The following is a 22185-nucleotide window of genomic DNA, read 5'->3' as shown; positions in this document are numbered from 1 at the left end:
TGATACCATCCTATGGAATTGATTCAATCATCCACAAGCCATGAAACCCCAAGCCATGCAGGAAAAAATCAATTCCCGGCACACCGGGAACTTTGGAAAGAATTTGAGGCACTCAAGCTCCTGCTCTCCATCTCTGCCAGTGGAAATCTCGGAGTCTGAAGTGGGCATGGCGGGTTTAGCCTCTCGGCCACATTGTCTCCCGATAAAGGGAACTCTGGCCACAACGCTCATGGCGGAAGAGGCGAGCTCCGGTCTGGTGAACCCCACTCACCTTCGAGGCTGAGCATGAGGAACTGGCCCCAGCACTGATACTCCAAAAAAGGCTTCCAAGGTCGTCAGTCCTCGGTGTTACTGACACCTAGAGAGGGAGGGGTGCAATGACTTCAAACTGGTTCATGAGTTGAACATACGCAAATGTAAACGACGGAACTGAGGCCTGTGAAATCTGCCTACTCAGGGAGCTCCACAGGGAGTTCCAAGCTGCAAGGAGTGAAGCACTGAGAGCTGGGGTAAGTGTGGGATTTTAGGGAAGTGCATGGAGTGGTGTTGCTGTGTCTTGAGTTCCTTAGGACCGGGAGCGTGCAGGTGTCTCCCAGACATTACAGTTCAGAAAGTGAAGAGAGCAGGTGGGTTTACTGAGGCTGTCAGAAGACTTTGGACAAGGTTTCACCGAACAGACTACCATGTAAAGTGAAAGCGCATGGGATTGCAGGCAATGTTTTGAGATGGATAGAAAGCTAGTTAGCAGACAGAAAGCAAAAATATGGCAAAAAATGGGTCTTCTTCTGATTAGCAGTCAGTGTCTAGAGGGGTACTGCAGAAATCTGTGCACGGACCCCAACTGTTCACATTATATATTAATTAATCTGAAAATGGAACCAAATGTATTATTCCCAAATTTGCACATGATAGACGGTGAGTGAGGGTGAGCTATGAGAAACATGCAGACAAGCTTCAGTGAGTTTTGAACAGGTTCAGTGAGTGGGCTTGTGCAAAGCAGTTGCAGTAAAATGTGGGTAAGTGTGAGGTTATAATTTTGCAGCAATAATAGAAAGACAGATTATTATTTGAATGGGTGCAAATTGAGAGAGGTGGATACTCAGTGAGACCTTAGATTCTGCATGCATCAGTAACTGAAAGTAAGCACCCACGTACAACAGGCAGTAAAGAAAGCCAATGGTATGCTGGTCTTCAAAGGGAGAAGACTTCAGCACAGGATTAGAGATGTGTTCCTGCAGGTGTACAGGGCATTGCTGAGGCCACACTTTGAGTATTGTGTGCAGTTTTGGTGTCGTTATCTGAGAAAGTATGTTCTTGTACAGAGGGAGTACAGCGACTGTTTCCCAGACCGATTCCTGAGATAACAATCTGTGATGTAAAGAGAGACTAAGTCGATTAGGGCTTAATTCATTGCAGTTTATTGGGGTGAAACGTACAATATTGGGACAGGTTTAGACAGGGGAAATTCAGAAAGAATGTTCCCGATGCTCAGGAATTTGAGGACTAAGATTCATAGTTTGAGGATAAGCATCAACCTTTTGGAACAGAGATGAGGAGAATTTTCTCCACACAGATATTCTTTGGACAACAGTACCACAGAAAGTAGCTGTGGCCAAAACCTTTAGTGATTTCAGTCAGAAATGATGTATAACTCTTGGGGCTAAAGTGATCACGTGATTTGGGAGGAAGGGATGGTCAGGATATTGAAGTTGATGATCAGCTATGATCAAACTGAATGGTGGAGCAGGCTCGAAGGCCTGAATGGCCCACTCCTGCTTTTACCATATTTCAATGTTTCTATGATTGTGAAGCTGAGGTGAGTCTGTACATGGTCTGCACCTGAACATTGTGTAACTCTGAACCTCGTCTGAGTCCGAACCTTGTGTGAGTCTGAACCACGTTTCTGTCTGAACCTGAGTGTGTCTAAGCCTGGTGCGGGCCCGAGCCTGGTGTGAGCCCGAGCCTGGTGTGGGCCCGAGCCTGGTGTGAGCCCGAGCCTCGTGCGGGCCCGAGCCTGGTGTGGGCCCGAGCCTGGTGTGGGCCCTCTCGACATGAATGTCAGCATTCCATTTGTCTTTCTAACTGCCAATAGAACCTTCAGGTTAACCTTTCGAGAATCTTGAACAAGGACTCTAAAATGTCTTTGTTTATCTGATTTCTTTAGCATGTCCCCATTTAGAAAAGTCTATGCCTCTATTCCTCCTTCCAAAGTGCATAACCTCACACTTTTCCTCATTTTATTCCGTCTGCCACCTCTTTGCCCACTCTCTAATATTTTCAAGTCCTTCAGTAGCCCTCCAACACTCAGCCCGCCCCTGCCCGACTTCCATAATTACTCCTTGTCACACTACATACCTTTGTATCATCTGCAAACTTAGCAACAGTGCCTTCATTTCATTCTTCCAAATCATTAATGTATATTGTGAGAAGTTGTGTCCCCAGCACCGAGACCTGAGGCACACCTCTAGTCACTGGCTGCCATCCTGAAAACAGATCCCTTCATCCCCACTCTCTGCCTTCTGCCACTCAGCCAACCCTCTACCCATGCCAGGATCTTGCTCTCAACACCATTGACACTTAACTTATTTAACAGTCTCCTCTGCAGGCCCTTATCAATGGCCTCCTGGAAGTCGAAATAAATCAGGTTCAGTGGTTCTCCCTATCTAACTTTCTTGTTACCTCCTCAAAGAACTCGAACAGATTTGTCAGACATGAGCTCCCTTTGACAAAGCCGAACTGACTCAGTCCTATTGTGAAGTTGTACGAATGAAGTAATGGCACGATGGGAAAATTGGTCAACTATTTGGTACAAAAAAAACGAATGCAGACTCTGTGTAACCTAAAACATGAATAAGACCGGAGAAGGTCAAGACCTGATAAGGCTGACTCCGCATAACCTAGGGCTGCATGTGTAAGGCAAGTTAAGATCAGGGATGAAGGAGTCACCAACCTTTCTGTGTTCTATCAAAAGACAAGATAAAAGTATGAATGGTGAGACAAAGAGTTGTAGGAGTTCAGTAGGTTGTACCATGATTCTGGTCACCCTATTATAGAAAGGATATTATCAAACAAGAAAGAGTGCAGGAAAGTTTTACGAAGATGATCCCGGGACTTGATGGTTTTAGTTATAAGGAATTGATGGATAGACTGTTTTTTTTCCCTGGGGCTTAGGAGGCTGAGGGGTTATCTTATAGAGATCTATAAAATAATGGGCGACATAGATCAGTTAGACAGTCAATATTTTTTTCTCAACTGCATTGGTGTCTTAATCTAGAGGACATCGGCTTGACCTGAGAAGGGAAAGATATGAAATAGTTCAGAGGGTCAGTTTTTTTTTCATACAAAGCGTCGTGAGTGTCTGAAACAAGTTACCAGAGGTAGTAGTAGAAGCGGGTTCGGTTTTGTTTTTTAAGTGCTTACGCAGTTACCTGAGTAAGATGGCTATCGAGGGAGATGGGCCAAAAGCGGGCAATTGGGAATAGGTTACTTGTTAAAAAAGGGCGGCATGGACATGTTGGGTCGAAAGACCTGCTTCCATGCTGTAAACCTTTGTAACTTTATGACTCTATCTCATCTTCCTGATTCTCCCAGATACTGATTACAGATGATTCAGCCTCCTGTTTAAGTAGATGGATGAGATATCATTATGCTGTGTTGTAAAATGCGATTGGCTGAACAACTTGTCAGGAATTATTATTCATGTATGTTCACTGAGTGTAATTGATGTTTAAACTAATATGAGACCGAAATGATCGGTACGAAAATGTATAATTGATCTGTTATTGATTGCACACTTTAGATACATTGGAAAGGTTCTGACGCTGTATTCCAGAGCTACTTAACACTTTTGGTCATCTCCAAGCATCTGTATTTTGTGTTTTTTTCAAAATAAATGTTTCGTCCTTACACAAAGATATCTGTCTCGTGAGTTTTTCTTTCTGTAGTTAAAGACAGTATTGGTCACTCCAAATTATCCCACAACACCCGCCATAATTTGAAAATTTATGATCTAGCATGTGCTTACGTGAAATACACCTCAGTCTCTTGGGTTCACCTCATGGTTTGCACCTCTGTTCTGTATGTGTTCTCTGTCTAGCTTGTGGCATGTCTGCCTTGTAAGTATTTCATCAGACGAAATATAGAGAGATTCACAGTTAACCCATGCTGCAGCGACTCTGATAGTGTTTTTAAGGGACATTATAAAGGAAAGTATTTCCTGCCGCGGACTCTGATAGTGTTTTTAAGGGGCAGTGTGAAGGAAACTATCTCCTGCCACACAGTACCCTGCATCGGCCTCTGATGAAGCAGAGATTTTGCTTCTTAGAATTATCTGAAACTCGGGCAATGACAGACCAGATTCTGAGTGAAATCACTGAGATCCTCTGCATTCTTCGCGCATGATGTCTCTGGATTTTATCATGAAAAGGTTGCTTTACATAAACTGGCCACTGGGTGGCGGAGTGACTCTTTCACTAAACGGCCTTGAGTTCAAGCACATCCTAGACATGACTGGGAGAACATGGCTGTCTGGGAAAGGGGGGAAACTCTGTAATAGGGAAAATGAAGCGGAGTTGGTTGGTTTTGGAGAGCGGAATTAAGCTAAACCAGAGATGGTTAAATTTTCCTTCAGTATTTATTTTAAAGTTCAGAGAATATTTTATAGCGACATTATATTTTGAGGTTAGAAAAGTGAATGTAACGACTGAACTTCACACTGAGAACAGAACACATGTATATGGAATCCGTCAATATTTGTACATCTGTTACATACACCAGAAACTGAAAACAGGACCTTAAAGAAAGACTAATTAACAAAAGCGAACAAGGAATGAGAAACGTTTCTTACTTGTACATGATATTTAAACTATGGGGAACCTATTAACCACAATTACATTATAACAAAATATGTCTCGTTCATTTCACACTGAAAACTGAAATAACGTCTAAGATATCCTCCGTTACAGATTCAGAATGATAAACAGAATTTTAGTGGTAGAGTCACGGAGCTGATATTGTATTTGAGCCATACAGGGGCCTTGATAATCAGCTAAGGGCGTCCAAAACTCAAGCAATCATTTGATCTGGAAAAGAAAGAGACAATAACAAAGCTGTTGTTTATGATGCGGGCAATTAATGTTAGAGTTTTTACTCAGTAAAACATTGAGAGATTTTTCAAATCCATTCTGTCAGTTTGAAATGTGAGTGAATTGAAACATTTCACCTTCACCAGAGTGACGGCAGTGCTGTAGATGTTGCTGTTTCGGAGCTTGGATGTCATTTCTGATTTTTTTATATTTGTGATGGTAATGGGTAGAAGACCAGTAGCTTAATTTGTTTTCTCAACGTGTTTTTGGTGCAATGTACATTGGGCTAGTTGTCGGTAGATATGTCAATTAAAATTCATGTTTAAATTTTACTTTCATCACTTACCTCCCATTTGTATTTAAAAATTTGCATTTGGTGCGTGTGCATGATCATCTCGTGCTCTGCATTAATCTTTGGCTCTGAGTTAATATATGTACGAGAGCATTAAAATATTTCCTCAAACCTGCTGCACTATCTTGTGATTAAAGTGTACAACACCACCATCTGCTGGCGGACCACAGAGACTGCAGGCGTTGGTTCTTGTGAGTCTGCGAACCGGTCGCTGAAATGTGAATATTGAACGATATTGTCTGAAATTGGAGTTTGTAGAAGGATCTCGGCTGGCGTATTCGCCCTTTTTATAACCAGGCACCGCAGATAAACCCTGTTCTTCATTTCCCAGTGGGAGACAATGTCTGGAGATTGAAGTTGGGATTATGTGAGACTTCAAATTGTACATTCGATGCAGTTACTAGATCTTAATCACATTCAGAATCTTAATGGATAAACATTTCTGCCCCTTTAATTCGTTTGTCAGACATTTTCAAGGTTTAGTCTTAAAAAGGCACAAAGAATCAGACATTTACAGGGATGGACACGCACAAACACACACACACACACACACACACCATCACACACACACACACACACACCATCACACACACACACACACACACACCATCACACACACACACACCATCACACACACACACACACACACCATCACACACACACACACACACACACACACACACCATCACACACACACACACACACCATCACACACACCATCACACACACACACAATCACACACACACACACACACACACACCATCACACACACACACACACACACCATCACACACACCATCACACACACACACACACACACACACCATCACACACACACACACACACACACACACACCATCACACACACACACACACATACACACCATCACACACACACACACACACACACACACACACCATCACACACACCATCACACACACACACGCACACACACACACAGAGGCATTGGGGCTTACAGAGATACGGAGGTGGGGGGGGGGGCATGCACAGATTCAGGAACACATAAATGCAGCGGCACGTATATATGCAGATACACCAAGATTCAGGCGCAGACATATAGAGATACTGGTAAGTCGAAAGATACAAGGGCGAACACAGAATCAGGGGCATATACAATCTCTCAGCTTGTGCACTGCCAAACTCTCTCTCGTAGTTCCAGAGTTTTCAATGAGTTCACTTTTCATTATTCCAAACCTCAAAGAGAACAGCGTCATCGCATTAAATCCCTTTCCGAGGACAACTGTCCCAATGAAACTTGGTCACACAGACAGCAAGAGCTTAGAGGGAAACAAGAACAAACTAGGGAAATGAGATATAGGCACACAGAGACTGAAAAAGACTGAGGTCGATACAGAGAAGCAAGGAGAGAGAAATATGTACAGAAGATGGAGTAGTCATCCACATCACATGAATGAATAACAACGTACATACAAGCAGGGGCTGGAACCCACAGGGACTGGGTCCTCTGAATTGTTGACTGGGCATAAAGAGAATGTGAACGAGCACAGTTAACTTATGAAAACACCCTGAATTAGTTGTATTGTTGGATTTCCTGCATTATCGGGTTCTCAAACCAAACCGGGGATAAAATCATTCTACTGTGCGCACAGCAAAGAAATGAACAAAACTTGGTCATGAATAACAATGGGGTTCATCCGGGATTTGAACCCGGGACCTCTCGCACCCGAAGCGAGAATCATACCACTACACCAACGAGCCGGTGACGATAGTATTGGTCAAATGCAGATACTTATATTGTCATTTAAATATGATCAGACAACTGCAGTGAAATTTGGAAGAGCTGGAAAAAGAAACTCAAGAAGCCAGGCAGCAAGTGTGCACAGGGGAAGGATTCACTTCTTACACCTCCATAACATTTCATTGTAATGGTTAAAGGTTGGAAAGGTAGGAAGTTTTAAACACGTGAAATCCAGGAACGAGGCAACATAACAACAGGAAAGGGCTGTGATAGCGTGCAATTCAGGAGAGATAAAAGTGAGTCCTGTGGGTCATGGCCTGAGCGTGAGGAAAGCAGAATTTCACACCATGTTTATACCACAGAATGAGACCATTCACAAGATCACTGAAACAGTCCCGCGTGCTGTGGATAATAGGGAACCGGTGCGTGAACTGTACAGTGATGACAGAGGAACCGCAGTGATGAGGTTAGTAGATTTTGGGAATTGGAAGTAAGACATGAGCAGCTTGTGGGACTGTTTCACCTCATTGCCGCTTTCATACTGCACTGAACAGTAATCGCTGTTACCATTGGATGGAGGAGTCACTTATGTTCTATATGAACAAAACATTTGCAAACAGAGACTTGCCTCGAATGGAAATTCATCTGAGAGGAAATAATGAAATATAAAATGAAGTAAATGAGATTAAACATCCAACGTTTTTGAAATATTGAGGCATTAAACCTATTAGAAATATTGGGTTGACAGTAAGTGACATGAATTGATGTTGTGATCCCAGGTATGGAACTGGAACCCACCATCACTCCGAGTGAATCCGCTGTCTGGTTAAATGTTGGTCAAAGACAATTTTTGATCATCTTCCACAATGGAACGCATGGAAATTCAGGCAATAAACACTCTCCACTCCCAAATAACAGGAAGGGTCAATTTCATCCCGCAACTTCACAGGATACTGGGGACCAGACAAGATTAAGGGCAGTTTAAATGCTGCTGCTCCTTCAATGCAGCTCATTCTGTTTTTGACTAGATGTGATATCTGTTTGTTACACAGTTCAGGATGAATTGATTCAGTGAATGAACAGGCTCAAGCCTGCCTCAGTTGTTTTGTCGCGAATGAATTTCAGTAATGTTGTTAGTAAAGGGCAGGACGGTGATGTGATACCCTGGCGGAACAGTTTAAAGCCGGTATGTCTCTGTTGAGCTGTGGTTTCAAATCCACCTGCTGCTGAAGCGAGTTTAAGTTTCCGTTTTGGTCTCTGTAGCTGAATTCCAGCAGTTCCCATTGAATGTCGGAGTTGGTGCAGTGCCGTTTTTGGCAGGAAGAAAGAAGAGATAAATATCAATGTAAACCGAAGTGAAGGAGCGTGTGTGGAAGGAGTGGAGCAAATTACTGGGGATGCTGGAATCGGACACAAAAAGGGAAAATGCTGGAATAGCTCAGCAGATCTGGCAGCGTCTATCAGGAGAGAATAGAGCTGACGTTTCGAATCCAGGTCACCCTTTATCAAAACTGGAAGGAATGGAATTACTCCGATCGAGAAGACAGACAGGAACACAGGCTAAATGACTGTCTGACGATATAAGTGACAGAATTGCAAACATTGAGACTGCAATCCCTGCTCAGCGGATGGATTGGGACTTTCTAACTGAGGTTCAAATCCTGTCATTTTCACCTCCCGTCATTTCTCATCGTGATTTAGTTTTGTTGAAAATTATTGGAAATAAAGCCATGGGCACAGAGATGGTCAATTCATTACAAATCTCTCACATCAGCAACACTGAAGGTCTAGTGATCAGGATCGGCGCCGTGACGCGGTTTCGATTCCCAGTCACCGAGTGAATCATTTTTTGTTTAATTCTTCATTTAATGAAAATACGTCTCACAGCGTCTGTGAAGGGAACAACATCTAAATCTTCCAGCTGGATGAACTGGCATCGGAGCTGGAGAAGTCAAAGATGTGACACTAAGGATAAACTCTGAAGAACATACATGTCAGACACACAACATACATGTCAGATACACATACAGCACACGTGTCAAATCATGTCACTTTCAAGGTGTGTCTTTTAACTTCCTGCTCCCCACCCTCAGACATTTCCACATTCATCAAAAATCCCCCACCACAAACCCCATCCTGCTCCTCAATCCACTGATAATCTTACTAGTACCGGGAGGTGCTGACAGCATTTGGCTCCATAGCTCAGTGGTTAGAGCACTGGTCTTGTAAACCAGGGGTCGCGAGTTCAATTCTCGCTGGAGCCTCCGTCCAAAGTTTAGCTAATACAAACTGTTGGAAAAAGGCAAATAGAGTGGGAGGCGAAACGGTGTCCTCTCATGAGTGGAGGGGCAGATTAGGTGCTAATTTGGAAATCGAAACGATATTCTTCGTCGTGAAAAGAAATCGAAAGAGCAGAACATATTTGACGAGCTGATAAATATAAATGTTGATATTAAGAATGGAATAGATGCGTTTGTACAAGGAATGTATAAAGTTAGCATGTAGGTGCAGCAGATATTTGGAAGGGAAATTACATTTTGTTCTCATTGCCGGCAGACTGGAGTTTAAAAATAACGAGGTGTTTCTGCTGTTACACAGGATTTTGTGGAAACCAGGTTGAATATTCAGCGCAGATGTGACAGTCACATTTAAAAAGGGATATGCTTTGCATTAGAAACGGTAAAGAGAAGGTTCACCAGATTGTTCCCTGGGGTCAGTGAGTTGTCCTGTGATGAAATTCTCTGGAGTTTAGAAGAATAAGCGGTGATCTATTTAAACTTACACAGTTCTGATTCGGTTTGATAGGATGGAGGCTGAGAGATTTTCTTTTTCTCTGCTGGTCGGGAATCTAACCCCCTGCTGCACAGATCACCGGCTGGTCATTTAGGGCTAAGATAAGGAGAAATTACTTCACACAAAGGGCAAGAATCTTTGGTATTTTCTGTGCCTGACAGTTATGTATGCCCCATCATCGAGCACATTTAAGGTCGGGATAAACAGGTTTCTGATCTCTTGGAGAATTCAGGGATACGGGGAGCTGTTGGAAAAACGAAATTTTATCCCAAGATCAGCCATGATGATATTGAATGGTGGAAATCTCGATGGCCCGAGTGGTCTGTTTCTCCTCCTATAATTCCTGTTAGAATAAAAACAGAAAGGACTGGAAGTTCTCAGCAGGGTTTGCAACAAATGTGGAGCAAGACAGAGAGTTAAGTTTCCGAGTTCAATATTTATTCTTTTCAAACCAGTAACTGAGTGTGAATTATAACAACCAGCACAACATCGAGACGGCAAACACTTCCAGTATCATTTGTACCTGTCTGTTTGAGCACACAATACGCTCAGATATTTCAGATGGTGATTAACCATATTAGTCTGCAACTATAAACCCAATAAATGCTGTTGCAGACTGAACCAGATGGGAATAAATGCTCGTTGTCAAAATCGAACTTTCCCATCAGTGCACCTTATTTCACAGGAAGTATTTGAAGGTGATGTCAGAGCAATGATAACATGTTTTCTAACACCGAGGTTCGGATAATGTTGAGCAGTAAATTGAAATCAAACAATTTTCCCTTCCCCAACATAAGAAAGCTAAACGATTGTTTCTGCCTGGCTTCGAACCGGGGCTCTTTCGCGTGTGAGGCGAACGTGATAACCACTACACTACAGAAACATCGAGAAACGCCATAGAGCAAATCTGCCTGCCTGCAATGTTCAACTAGGCTGTGTTGCTACAGGTTCCGATGGTTCGACTGAGAGCCCATGTCACTGAATTCAGGAAGATAACCGTTACTTTCAATCTGATTGTACAACTTATCCCTCACATCAAAATTGAAAAGCGTTCGTCTGGCAAATATCTAAGGGAGAAATGATTTCTGTCCATTCATTAATGCATCATTTTCATCTTTCTTCCGATAATCATTCGCATTTTGTATCCTGTCGCTCCCTTATTTCTTTGTTCTTTAAATCTGACATTTCCAATTCATGTACTGAAGAGGAAATCTCCCTCATCCCTCCAGAACTGGAAGTAACACGGGATTGTTGTACCGCAAATAAATCTACATTCCCTGACCGGGAATCGAACCCGGGCCATGGCGGTGAAAGCGCCGAATCCTAACCACTAGACCACCAGGGAAGCTGATAAATACTTTATAAAATATTAATTTATCCATGAACCACCTGCCTTTTGTTCTGTTTCTGTCTTTTTATTCACCAAATACAAGTTTCTCCTTCACATTGCCATGTTTATATCACACACAAGTGATATAAACTTGCGGCCACAGTGCAGAATCCAAACCACTGATCCAACAGGGAAGCTGACAGTGACTTTCCCAATCAGCGGATCATCCTCATTTTAGCCATTCTCTTCGTTCTCTTCCGTCACACAATAGGCAGGTTTCTCATTATAAAAACATACTCTGCTTATTTCCACACTTGACACCTGTCATCGAGCCCATGGTGGTGAAAACGATGGCGTTGCACCATTGGAACACCCGGGTTCCGCCATCCCCAGCTCAGTGTTACCTTGTTACTCCGGGACCCGGCAGTCAGAGTGTTCTCCCACCCCCAGTAAGTCCCCAGAGTTCAGAAGCTGTGACATCTTCTTCAGAGCCTTCAGTGTATACTCGATGGAGACGAATATCACGCGAAGGCCATCTCCACGCCCCCACTACTTCCCTTCAAAAAACAGAGCAACAGGAAATTAAGAAACGACAAGCTTAAGGACAGTTTAAATGATGGTGTCCCTTCAGTGCAGCTCATTGTGTTTCTAAAGTGAGATGATTTCTGTTTGTTACACAGTTCAGGCTGCCCTGATTCAGAGAAGGATCAGGCTCAATCCTCCCGATGGCCTTTCCCAATTCCATTTCTTTAAGCGAATTTCAGTAACATTTCCATTAAATAATATGATTGTGACATACGTCAATGTGGTTGTATGGCCGAGCGGTCTAAGGCTCCAATCTCCGTGGAGGTGCGGGTTTGAATCCCAACGCGAGCGAAATGGATTTAAATTTTGATCCTTACTGCTTTTGTAAGATTGAATGCAGGAGTGTGTGCAGTGTCGTTTTCGTCATGTGATTCTTCTGTGAAATGTGCGCCTTTTCCTCTAGTTCACTTACAGTATTACTTGTATCTGTCTGTTTGAGCAGACATTACTATCAGAAATTTCTGATAGTGAATAACCATATTCGTCTGCACCTATAAACCCATTAAATTCTGTTGGAGACTGAACGAGATGCGAATAAATGCTCGGTGTCAAAATCGAACTTCCCCGTCAGTGCACCTTATTTCACAGAAAGTATCTGAGGATGAAATCAGAGAAATGATAACATGTCTTTAACATCGAGGTTCGGATAATGTGCAGCAACAAACTGAAACCAAATAATTTCCCTTCCCCAACATAAGCAAGCTTAACGATTGTTTCTGCCCGGTTTTGAACCGGGAACCTTTCGCGTGTGAGACGATCGTGATAACCACTACACTACAGAAACAACTGGAAAACTAATGGAGCAAATCAGCCTGTCTGCAATGTTCAACTGCGCTGTGTTGCTGCAGGTTCCGATGGTTAGACTGAGAGCCCATGTCACTGAATTCAGGAAGAGAACCGTTACTTTCAATCTGATTGTACAACTTATCCCCAACATCAAAATTTAAAAGCGTTCGTCTCACAAGTATCTAAGGGATCATTGATTTCTACCCAATCATTGATGCATCATTTTCATTTTTCTTCGAATAATCTCAGCATTTGTGTCATCAGCGCTTTGTAACCTGTCGCTCCCTTTTTTCTTTGTTCTTTAAATGTGACATTCGCAATTCAGATACTGAAAAGGAAATCTCCCTGATACTGATTCCGACAGAACTGGTACAGACCGGGAAGTAACGCAGGATTGTTGTACAGCAATAAATCTACATTCCCTGACCGGGAATCGAACCCGGGCCGCGGCGGTGAAAGCGCCGAATCCTAACCACTAGACCACCAGGGAAGCTGGTAAATTCAAAAATATTAATTTATCCATGCGCCACCTGCCTTTTGTTTTATTTCTACACGGGGACACAATCTCAGGATAAGGCGCTGATGATTCAGGACTGAGATGAGGAGAAATTGCTTCACTCAAAGGCTGGTGAATCTTGGGAATTCTCTACTCCAGAGGGTTCTGGTGCTCCATCATTGAACACATTTCAGTTTGGGTTAGACAGATTTATGATCTATCCAGGAATGAATGGAAACAGGAATATGGAATTGGAACAAATACTCAGCCACAAGTTCATTTTTCAATTGTATTTTTTTTATGTTTAAAGGTATAATTACACATATATATTATATATATATGTAATGGTGTACAGATATATATATGTGTATATGTATATACAATGTTATATGTAATATGCTTGAAGTCAATCGTCATTATATAATGTTGGTAATACCAGATAACAGTACAGCCGGGAACAATTCACACCTATTTTTTATTGGCACCCACGGACCCATTGCCAACAGGCAACTGCTTACCCGTGAATGCTGATGGTGAGGAAATAGTAAAATTCCGTCCCTGGGTGGTCTCGAACCACCAACCTTTCAGTTAACAGCCGAACGCGCTGACCAATTGCGCCACAGAGACTGAAACAGCAGCTAAGTATATTCTAAACCAGTTTGTGACCAATGATGACGCAATCTGAAGCTTAATTTCGTTATGAATGCACTGGGCTTTGCTTCTATAAGGGCTACAATTAACCCTGTCTCATTTATGACTGTTCATGGCAGTGTTCACTACAATCACACATTTGGTGCAGTCTTGTACAGTAATGCACTAGGCCATGTCTCTTTATATACTGCGTTTGACTCATTTGAATCATTATTGCAATAGACTTTGCAACTGTTTACAGTACATTACATGCCGCTTCATTTATTAATACATGTGGACATGCCATGATAAATGCTACAAGTCATCGTCTCTGAACTATTATTACTTAGTCAAGAGTTCACTTACGTTACATTAGGCTCCATCTCAGGTATTATTGTGCTAGGCTCTATGTCATGCACTACTGAACACACCCGTGTATCACTAATAAAGCAGACACTTTCTCACTAATTGTTTTTCTATAAAATGTGTCTAATAGATGGAATCGAACAAAGAGCGAGTGAGAAGAATAGATGGATATTCACTAAAAAGTTCAAAATAATTGTGTGGGTGAAATTGTGTTATAGATCAGAGTGAGTTAGGGCTCGAATTGTGCTGAAGTCAAAGAACTATATTTACATATACACAGAACATATTATAGAGGTAGGGTTCGGCTGGATTTCTGAACGGACGAAGGAAAATAATGAGCGCCGAGGAAAGGAAAATCCAGCGAAAAAGAGGCATGTGTCCAATTATAATGAAATATTATTTGATAATGTCTGGATGATAAAAGAGACAAATCTTTAAATCACAAAATGGTAAGTTTATACAATAATTAGCTGGTAATCGACATATTCACTAGCCGGAAGGTAAATATGAATGCAAGTATTAAATTCACTATCCTTCGGCCAGATTTCCCTGTGAATGTTACTGACAGAGATATTAACGCCATTGCTTTACTGATTGTTCCCTTTCCATGGAAACAGGGAAATAAATGTTCCTCAAATATCTCCTCAAACCTGCTGCACTAACCTTGTGATTAAAGTGTTACAACACCATCATCTGCTGGCGAACAACAGCGACTGCAGGCGCTGATGCTTGTGAGTCTGCGAACCGGTTACTGAAATATGAATATTGAACGATATTGTCCGAGATTGGAGTTTATAGAACGATCTCGGCTGACGTATTCGCCCTTTTTATAACCAGGCACCGCAGATAAATCGTGTTCTTCATTTCCCATTGGGGGATAATGTCTGGAGATTGAAGTTGGGATTATTTGAAACTTCAAATTGTACATTCGATGCAGTTATCAGACGTTAATCAAATTCAGAATCTTAGTGGGGAAACATTTCTGCCCTCTGCAATTCGTTTGTCAGACATTTTCACGGTTTAGTCTTAAAAAAGGCACAAAGAATCAGACATTTACAGGGATACACACACACACACACACACACACACACACACAGGTATTGGACCCTACAGAGAAACAGGGGGGCATACACAGACTCAGGGACACATACAGATGCAGGGGCACACTAGATTCAGGCGCAGACATATAGAGATCCTGGTGACTCGAAAGATACAAAGGCACGCACAGAATCAGAGGTATATACAATGTGTCAGCTTGTACACTACCAAATTCTCTCTCGTCGTTCCAGACTTTTCAATGAGTTGAAGCAGGCAACTGTTTACCCGTGAATGCTGACAGTGAGAAAGTAGCAAAACTCAGTCCCTGGGTGGTCTCGAACCACCAACCTTTCGGTTAACAGCCGAACGCGCTGACCAATTGCGCCACAGAGACTGAGACAACAGCAATTAAATATATTCTAAACTAGTGTGTCAATGACCACAATTCTATTTCTGAAAACCTGTTCCAGAACTGCAGCATGACCGCACTGTTTACAATTCTATACAAGTCTCTTTAGTTCCGTTGATCCTGCAGCACTGCTGTAGTGTGTTTCTCCTATGAACGGGCAGGTAAAATGAATCCATATCTCTTTTCACAGGCAGGAATTCAGCGGGAGGGAAGGGAACTGGCCACCAGTAGCCCAAAGATCCGATACTTCCCACTCAATCACCAATAACACCATTCACAACTGCACCTCCTTCCGAATATTGTGATCTGTTTCCCTCAGGATTTAGTTCCCAGACTTAATATTTCCCTTGTTTTCCCCCAATTTTGGCTGGAGATACACTTCAATATACAGAGTGAACGGAGAAAGAAGAAGCTTTGCATTGGCCGGGAATCGAACCCGGGCCTCCCACGTGGTAGGCGAGAATTCTACCACTGAACCACCGCTCTTCCTAGTGACGTTCCCACATGCTCTCTCTTCCTTCACACTCAGCAGCATTGTAATTTCCTTACTTTGTCCTTTCGTTCCCCAAATGCCCACAAATGCTCTCACTCAAATCTCACACGCAACATCGCACAAGCCTCTCATGCTGTTCAACACCTTCCTTTCATTCACAACCGCATCTCAAACTTTCAACCTTCCTCCAAAACACAAGCACTCTGCAACAATCCCCCTCTCACACCGCCTCATTCTCCCAAATATGCCTCTGCTTTCACCACATCAGTCTAAACACTCTTAAAACGTGTTCAAATCATTTGCACACTGTCTGTTACACTCGACTCATATCACTACAATACGCCTCATGCCATTCTGCAAAAGCTTTAAGTTGCTACATTTCTTCAAAGCTGGTACCCAATGCGACACCAGGCCAAACTTCCACTTTCAACACTTGATAACACCGATATAGGGTTACAAGTTAGCTCGGAATGAGTTAAAAAATAGGGCTTAGGACAGCTAGTAGGGGGCATGAGAAGCCTTTGGCAAGTCGGATAAAGGAAAACCCCAAAGCTTTTCACTCTTACGTTAAAAATGCATTAAATCTTCATATGTCGAGGCCAGTCTGCGACATCTGAAAGCAATGAATCCTAACCACGAGACCACCAGGATCCCATCTGCCAGATACTGGTTACAGGAAGGTGCACAGCGCAAATTGTCCGCACTCACACACTCCTTCCTGTCTTTAAGGTTTGAAATTGTTTATATTTTTCACATTGGCTTCCAGTGTGATGAAAGCAGAGCTGTGATAAGCTGATGTTGTTCAGTGGATTTACTGCAGTAAGGTTTATGTCAGTTCGATGCAAACATTGGTGTTTGAATGTGGTCAGTTACAGTGAAATTTAATGCAGTGGAAGGGAGCCTACTCGCTTTTACAGGAGGAACCAGCAAGGGAAATATAAATATGAATAATTGTGCAACGGGACTGATATTTCTCTCTGTTGTTCAAATTGGCACAAGTATTGATTCACGATTTTCAGGTTGTGCCCATGTGTTGGATTCTGTGGTGTAATGGTGAGCACTCTGGAATCTGAATCCAGCGATCCGAGTTCAAATCTCGGTAGAACCTTGTTTTAATTTGCAAATGCAGATGATGGATTGACTGTCGAGCATTTGGTTTAAGTTTATCACCAAGTCCGAATCGAGAGGAGAATTTGCCAGCCCGATCAACTGCTGTTACTCAATTCAAGGGCAATTCGGGATGATAGGAAATGAATAAAGACAATCTGAACAATGGACCTTTTCCTCACAAGTTAACGCAAACTTTTTGACAATGTTTCTGCCTGAAACTTTCGAAACGTCGAGCTAATATATAACAACCATCCCACTTTCCCACGTGGGCCAGTGGTGCAATGGATAACGCGTCTGACTACGGATCAGAAGTTTCTAGGTTCGACTCCTGGTTGGCTCAGTACAAACCTTTAAAAGGTGGTCTTAAATTCCTTGTTACTTTCGATGAAAAAGGTATTTAATATCTTTATCCTTATTCAGACAAATGCTGGCAAGCATATTTTCAGCTTCTCTGGAGAAAGTAATGTTAGGAAATTGCTAATGAACAGGAACCGACTATTTTAAGTTATTTATTTCGAAAAAAAATCATTTAATAAGATTAGGATATTAAATAAATGCTAACCTCAAATACATTTTGGACAAAATTCAACATGTCTTAGAGAATTTACACAATTTTGTGAAATTTTTCATAATATTTAGCATTTCTGACTTTGGAGAAAGCATTTCAAGCTGAGTTCAGTGCAAAGATAATATGACTGTAACATCGAGTTTCTGATAATATTCAGCACCAAACTGGAATCATACAGACTTCCCTCACCCTTGCATGTTTCAGATTTTGATTAACTATGTTAGTCAGCACCTAAACCTATTAAATTGTCTTGTAGACTGGATGACTTGCTGATATGTGCAGGTGTCAAAATAGGGAAGTCTCTTTCCTGGCAATGCATCAAACAATTTATCATTTCTTATTTGACACAAAGCATTTGAGGCCGAGGCCACGGCGAAGATACGATTGGTTTCACATCGAGATTCAGATACTGTTTAGCAACAAAACGCCCCGGCCGATGAAGGCATGCTTTAAGGTGCGAGGGGCAAGGTTTAAAGGGGATGGACATGGAGGATTTTCCGCATAGAGAGTAGTGGGTTCCTGGAACTCGCTGCCGGGGAGAGATAGTAGAAACGGATGCTGTTGTGACTTTTAAGTCAGCTGACGAGTACATGAATAGGATGGGAATAGAGGGATATGGTCCCGGAAGGATAGGGGGTTTTAGTTAAGTCGGGCAGCATGGTCAGTGAAGGTTTGAAGGGCCGAAGGGCATGTCCCTGTGCTGTAATTTTCTTTGTTCTTTGTACTGCCATTTTTCTTTACCCAAAACTGAGTTTCAGACCCTGTAGCTCTATATTTACATAAGAACATAAGAACATAAGAAATAGGAGCAGGAGTAGGCCATCTAACCCTTCGAGCCTGCCCCGCCATTCAATAAGATCATGGCTGATCTGTCGTGGCTCAGTTCCACATTCCTGCCCTCTCCCCATAACCCTTAATCCCCTCTCTTATCAAAAACCCATCAACCCGTGTCTTAAAAATATTTAGCGAGGCAGCCTCCACCACTTCAACGGGCAGAGAATTCCAGAGATTCACCACCCTTTGAGTGAAGAAGCTCTTCCTCAACTCCGTTCTAAACCGCCCCCCCCCCCCACTTTATCTTGAGGCTGTGCCCCCTAGTCCTACTGTCCTTTCTGAGTGGGAAGAGTCTCTCCACCTCTATCCTATCCATCCCATTCATCATCTTATACGTCTCAATGAGATCTCCCCTCATTCTTCTAAACTCTAACGAGTACAAGCCTAGTTTATTCAGCCTCTCCTCATAGCTCAACCCCCTCAACTCCGGCATCGGCCTAGTAAACCTCCTCTGCACTCCCTCCAGGGCCAAAATATCCTTGCGTAAGTGCGGCGACCAAAACTGCACACAGTACTCCTGCTGCGGCCTCACCAATGCCCTATATAGCCGCAGCAAGACCTCCCTACTTTTATATTCAATCCCCCTCGCTATATTTAACCACTCCATCTCTGACATCTTCTCCAGTCACACAACCCTGTGAGATGTCTGTGCTACTCTTATTGTGGCATCATGAGCGTTCCACATACAACATGACTTGTATCTATAAATTCTCATCTTGAACATTTCAATTGAAATTTCAAGGCGAGCAGAGCTTTTTGAGCAGAATGGTTCCGATTCCCACCATCTTTAATGTGAACAAGTTGTTTCTGATTTCACTGCAGAGGTTGTCTATTAAACAATGACTGAACACAGGGGGTGAATGTGAGAAGCTGAAGTTTCCAGTTGAAGAGGTTCCCAGTGTCTCTGAGCAGCTGAACTGGGGAAGCCTTTGGGCAGAGACTGCGCTGCTGCTATTTCCCTTCCTGACCACCGGGGGTCGCGGTAACACGCCCGGGGGCTGCACCGCCCAGTGTCACCTCTTGCCCACTCCGGCCCGGCCGCTGCTCGTTGGTGGAACATCCGGGTCCTGTAGAGAGGCGGGGCCATCCACCATATTGCCGTGACGTCACCATCAGCCCCTCCCCCCCGTCGAGGAAAAAGCGACGGTTCAGAAATGTAGAAAGTGAGAGAAATTCCCACCCGGAAATCCCGCCAGGAGCGGAATTAAAATTAAATAAAATACATATTTTTATAAAGAGGCAGGTGGCGGAACCGCGCATGTGCTGTAGTATTTTCCCAGAGCGCACCGCGCGGGTGTGATTGAAAAACAGACGGAATAAAAAACAGAAACGATTTTCCCGAATGGAGAAGGAACCGAAAGTCTGACGGGTGAGGATGTGAATAATAATAATGTGCAGGAGGGGAATTCCCCCAGAGTGCCGTCTCCCCTGGCAACGCAAGATGGCCGCCGGCCGTCTCCCCTGGCAACGCAAGATGGCCGCCGCCGGCGGGGGGTGTGATTGTGGCGCAGGCGCAGTGAGGTCTGCCTGCAGCCCATTGTCCAGATTGCCCCCCAGTGGATGTGGTGGGGATGGTGCAGCAGATGGAGCAACAATCCCAGTTTCAATGGGGGGAGAGAAGCTGCAATGCTGCTCCCTGTTGTTCACTCCTCTCCCCAGTCTCAGCATTGCAGAGTGTTTAAACAAGAGGGTGCATTGTCACAGCAGCACCGAGACCTGCAGCTTAAGTTTGTTTATTAGTGTCACTATTAAGTCGGCTTACATTAACACTGCAGTGAAGATACTGTGAGAATTCCCCTAGTCTCCACATTCCTGTTGGGGTAACACTGAGGGAGAATTTAAGCATGGCCCAATGTCCCCTAACCCAGCACATCTTTCAGACTGGGGAAGGAAACCCACATAGACACGGGGACAACGTGCAAATGACCCTCAGGTCCCTAGCACAGTGAAGCTGCAGTGTTAACCACTGGACCACCATGCTGACACTGGGGCAAATGTATTTGGGTGGAACACGGGGCAGGTGGGAGTATCCGGAAAAATCAGCTTTGTCTCAAAAAAAAATCTTCATTTTTCCTCTTGTTTCTTATTAAAAACCAGCTCACTCCTCCATCCCCCCGTCAATAGGGCTAACAGAAAGCAGTGCCTGTATCTGACTCTGCGTAGGTGCACCCGTGCGTACGATTTTGGAAACTCTGTTTGTGTGTGGCTGTGCCTGTTTGTTTATCTGAGTGTATGTATTTAGCTGAGAGGTAGTGTGTGTGAATGTGTGTCTGAGTTTGTCTGAACATTTGTGTCTGCTCTGTGAGTGTCTGTGCTTCTGTGTCCTTGTTTGAGTGTCGTTATATATTTGTTATCTGTGAGTGTGTGTGTCTGTGTTTGTTTGTCAGTGTGTATCAGCGCGCGTCCGTGTGTATTTATCTGACAGTGTATCTGTGTGTGTGTGTGTGTCTGTATGTGTGTGTGTGCATGTGTGCATTTATGTCTCTGGGTCATTTTGCCTGAGACAATCTGTCTGTCTTTGTCCACGTCTGTGTTTGTGTGTGTGTGTGTGTGTGTGTCTGTCAGCTTTTGCCTAAGAGAGTTTGCGTTGTTGCCTGAGTGTGTGTGCATGTCTGAGTGTGATCTTTTCTGTGTGCTTGTTTGTTTGAGTATGTGTATGTGCGTGTGTGAAAGTATTTGTGCGTGTGTGTGTGTGTGTGTGTGTGTGTGTGTGAGAGAGAGAGAGAGAGAGAGAGAGACAGAGGGATTGCCCACTATACTCCATGACTGCAAGGTTCTGGTCTCACTTGCACTGAAGCAGTTATAGTAGCTCAGGCTCATCGCATGTTCAGTTTTCCTTTAACCTGATGGCCTATTTCTGCTTCTAGTTTTTATGTTCTTTCAGAAAGGAAATCTGCCTACAACCTGGACTGTGTGTGAGGCAAGACCGAGAGAAATGTGGCCAATATTTACCGATCTTCTGAAATATTCATTTAGACAAGAGGCGAGAGTTTACAACAACCACATGGGGCAGAAGAATAAAAATAACTCTTCATTTCTTACATCTTCCAGCCCTCATAACAAAGACATCAGTCTGAAACCTGAACTCGGTTTCTCACTTGCACAGTTACTGACTGGCTTAATGCAGGCAGCGTTTCCTGTTTTTGTCTGAATTGCTGCACTTTGGCCGACGCTGGTTTCTTCCCTGAGAAGAAATGTGTGGCTCATTTCGAGAATTCCAACTCACAGCCTGTTTTGATCCTCGCTCTCCCTGCCTACGAGTCCCTCCTTATCCTGCTGCAATGCTCCAGTGAAGCCCCAAGGACACCCTTTAAAAAAAAAGTCACACATTTAGGAGAGAGAAGAGTGGAAGGTTTTCCTCTCAGAGGGTCATGTGCCCCTCAGAAGGCAGTGGAAGCAGTTTTTCAATATTTTTAAAGGCAGAAGGAGCTAGATTCTTAGTAAACAAGAAGGGTGAAATGTGATCAGGGTTGGCAGAAGCTTATAATAAGTTCAGCCATAATCTTGTTTACTGTCAGAGCAGGGAGAGAGGGGCCAAGTGACAAACTGCTACTTCTCAGGAGCCTGTATGTTACTGTATACATATTAA

The 22185-nt window shown here is 43.3% G+C and overlaps 9 non-coding genes across 9 annotated transcripts; 1 reads left to right on the top strand and 8 right to left on the bottom strand.

The window, feature by feature from the left end:
- Nucleotides 1–7106: 7106 nt before the first annotated feature.
- trnap-cgg (transfer RNA proline (anticodon CGG)) lies at nt 7107–7178 on the bottom strand. Its single transcript has one exon. It is a non-coding gene; the product is annotated as a tRNA-Pro (tRNA).
- Nucleotides 7179–9349: 2171 nt separating this feature from the next.
- On the top strand, nt 9350–9422 carry trnat-ugu (transfer RNA threonine (anticodon UGU)). Its single transcript has one exon. It is a non-coding gene; the product is annotated as a tRNA-Thr (tRNA).
- A 1339-nt stretch (nt 9423–10761) lies between these two features.
- Nucleotides 10762–10834, bottom strand: trnav-cac (transfer RNA valine (anticodon CAC)). Its single transcript has one exon. It is a non-coding gene; the product is annotated as a tRNA-Val (tRNA).
- Nucleotides 10835–11224: 390 nt separating this feature from the next.
- Nucleotides 11225–11296, bottom strand: trnae-uuc (transfer RNA glutamic acid (anticodon UUC)). Its single transcript has one exon. It is a non-coding gene; the product is annotated as a tRNA-Glu (tRNA).
- Nucleotides 11297–12577: 1281 nt separating this feature from the next.
- Nucleotides 12578–12650, bottom strand: trnav-cac (transfer RNA valine (anticodon CAC)). Its single transcript has one exon. It is a non-coding gene; the product is annotated as a tRNA-Val (tRNA).
- A 420-nt stretch (nt 12651–13070) lies between these two features.
- Nucleotides 13071–13142, bottom strand: trnae-uuc (transfer RNA glutamic acid (anticodon UUC)). The gene has a single exon. It is a non-coding gene; the product is annotated as a tRNA-Glu (tRNA).
- Nucleotides 13143–13701: 559 nt separating this feature from the next.
- Nucleotides 13702–13775, bottom strand: trnan-guu (transfer RNA asparagine (anticodon GUU)). The gene has a single exon. It is a non-coding gene; the product is annotated as a tRNA-Asn (tRNA).
- A 1727-nt stretch (nt 13776–15502) lies between these two features.
- Nucleotides 15503–15576, bottom strand: trnan-guu (transfer RNA asparagine (anticodon GUU)). Its single transcript has one exon. It is a non-coding gene; the product is annotated as a tRNA-Asn (tRNA).
- Nucleotides 15577–16006: 430 nt separating this feature from the next.
- Nucleotides 16007–16074, bottom strand: trnag-acc (transfer RNA glycine (anticodon ACC)). The gene has a single exon. It is a non-coding gene; the product is annotated as a tRNA-Gly (tRNA).
- Nucleotides 16075–22185: the final 6111 nt, after the last annotated feature.

Source organism: Carcharhinus amblyrhynchos, unplaced genomic scaffold (assembly GCF_965287045.1).
Source record: "Carcharhinus amblyrhynchos unplaced genomic scaffold, sCarAmb.v2.hapA scaffold_38, whole genome shotgun sequence".
NCBI lineage: Eukaryota > Metazoa > Chordata > Chondrichthyes > Carcharhiniformes > Carcharhinidae > Carcharhinus > Carcharhinus amblyrhynchos.
This window is presented reverse-complemented; position numbering and strand designations above follow the sequence as displayed.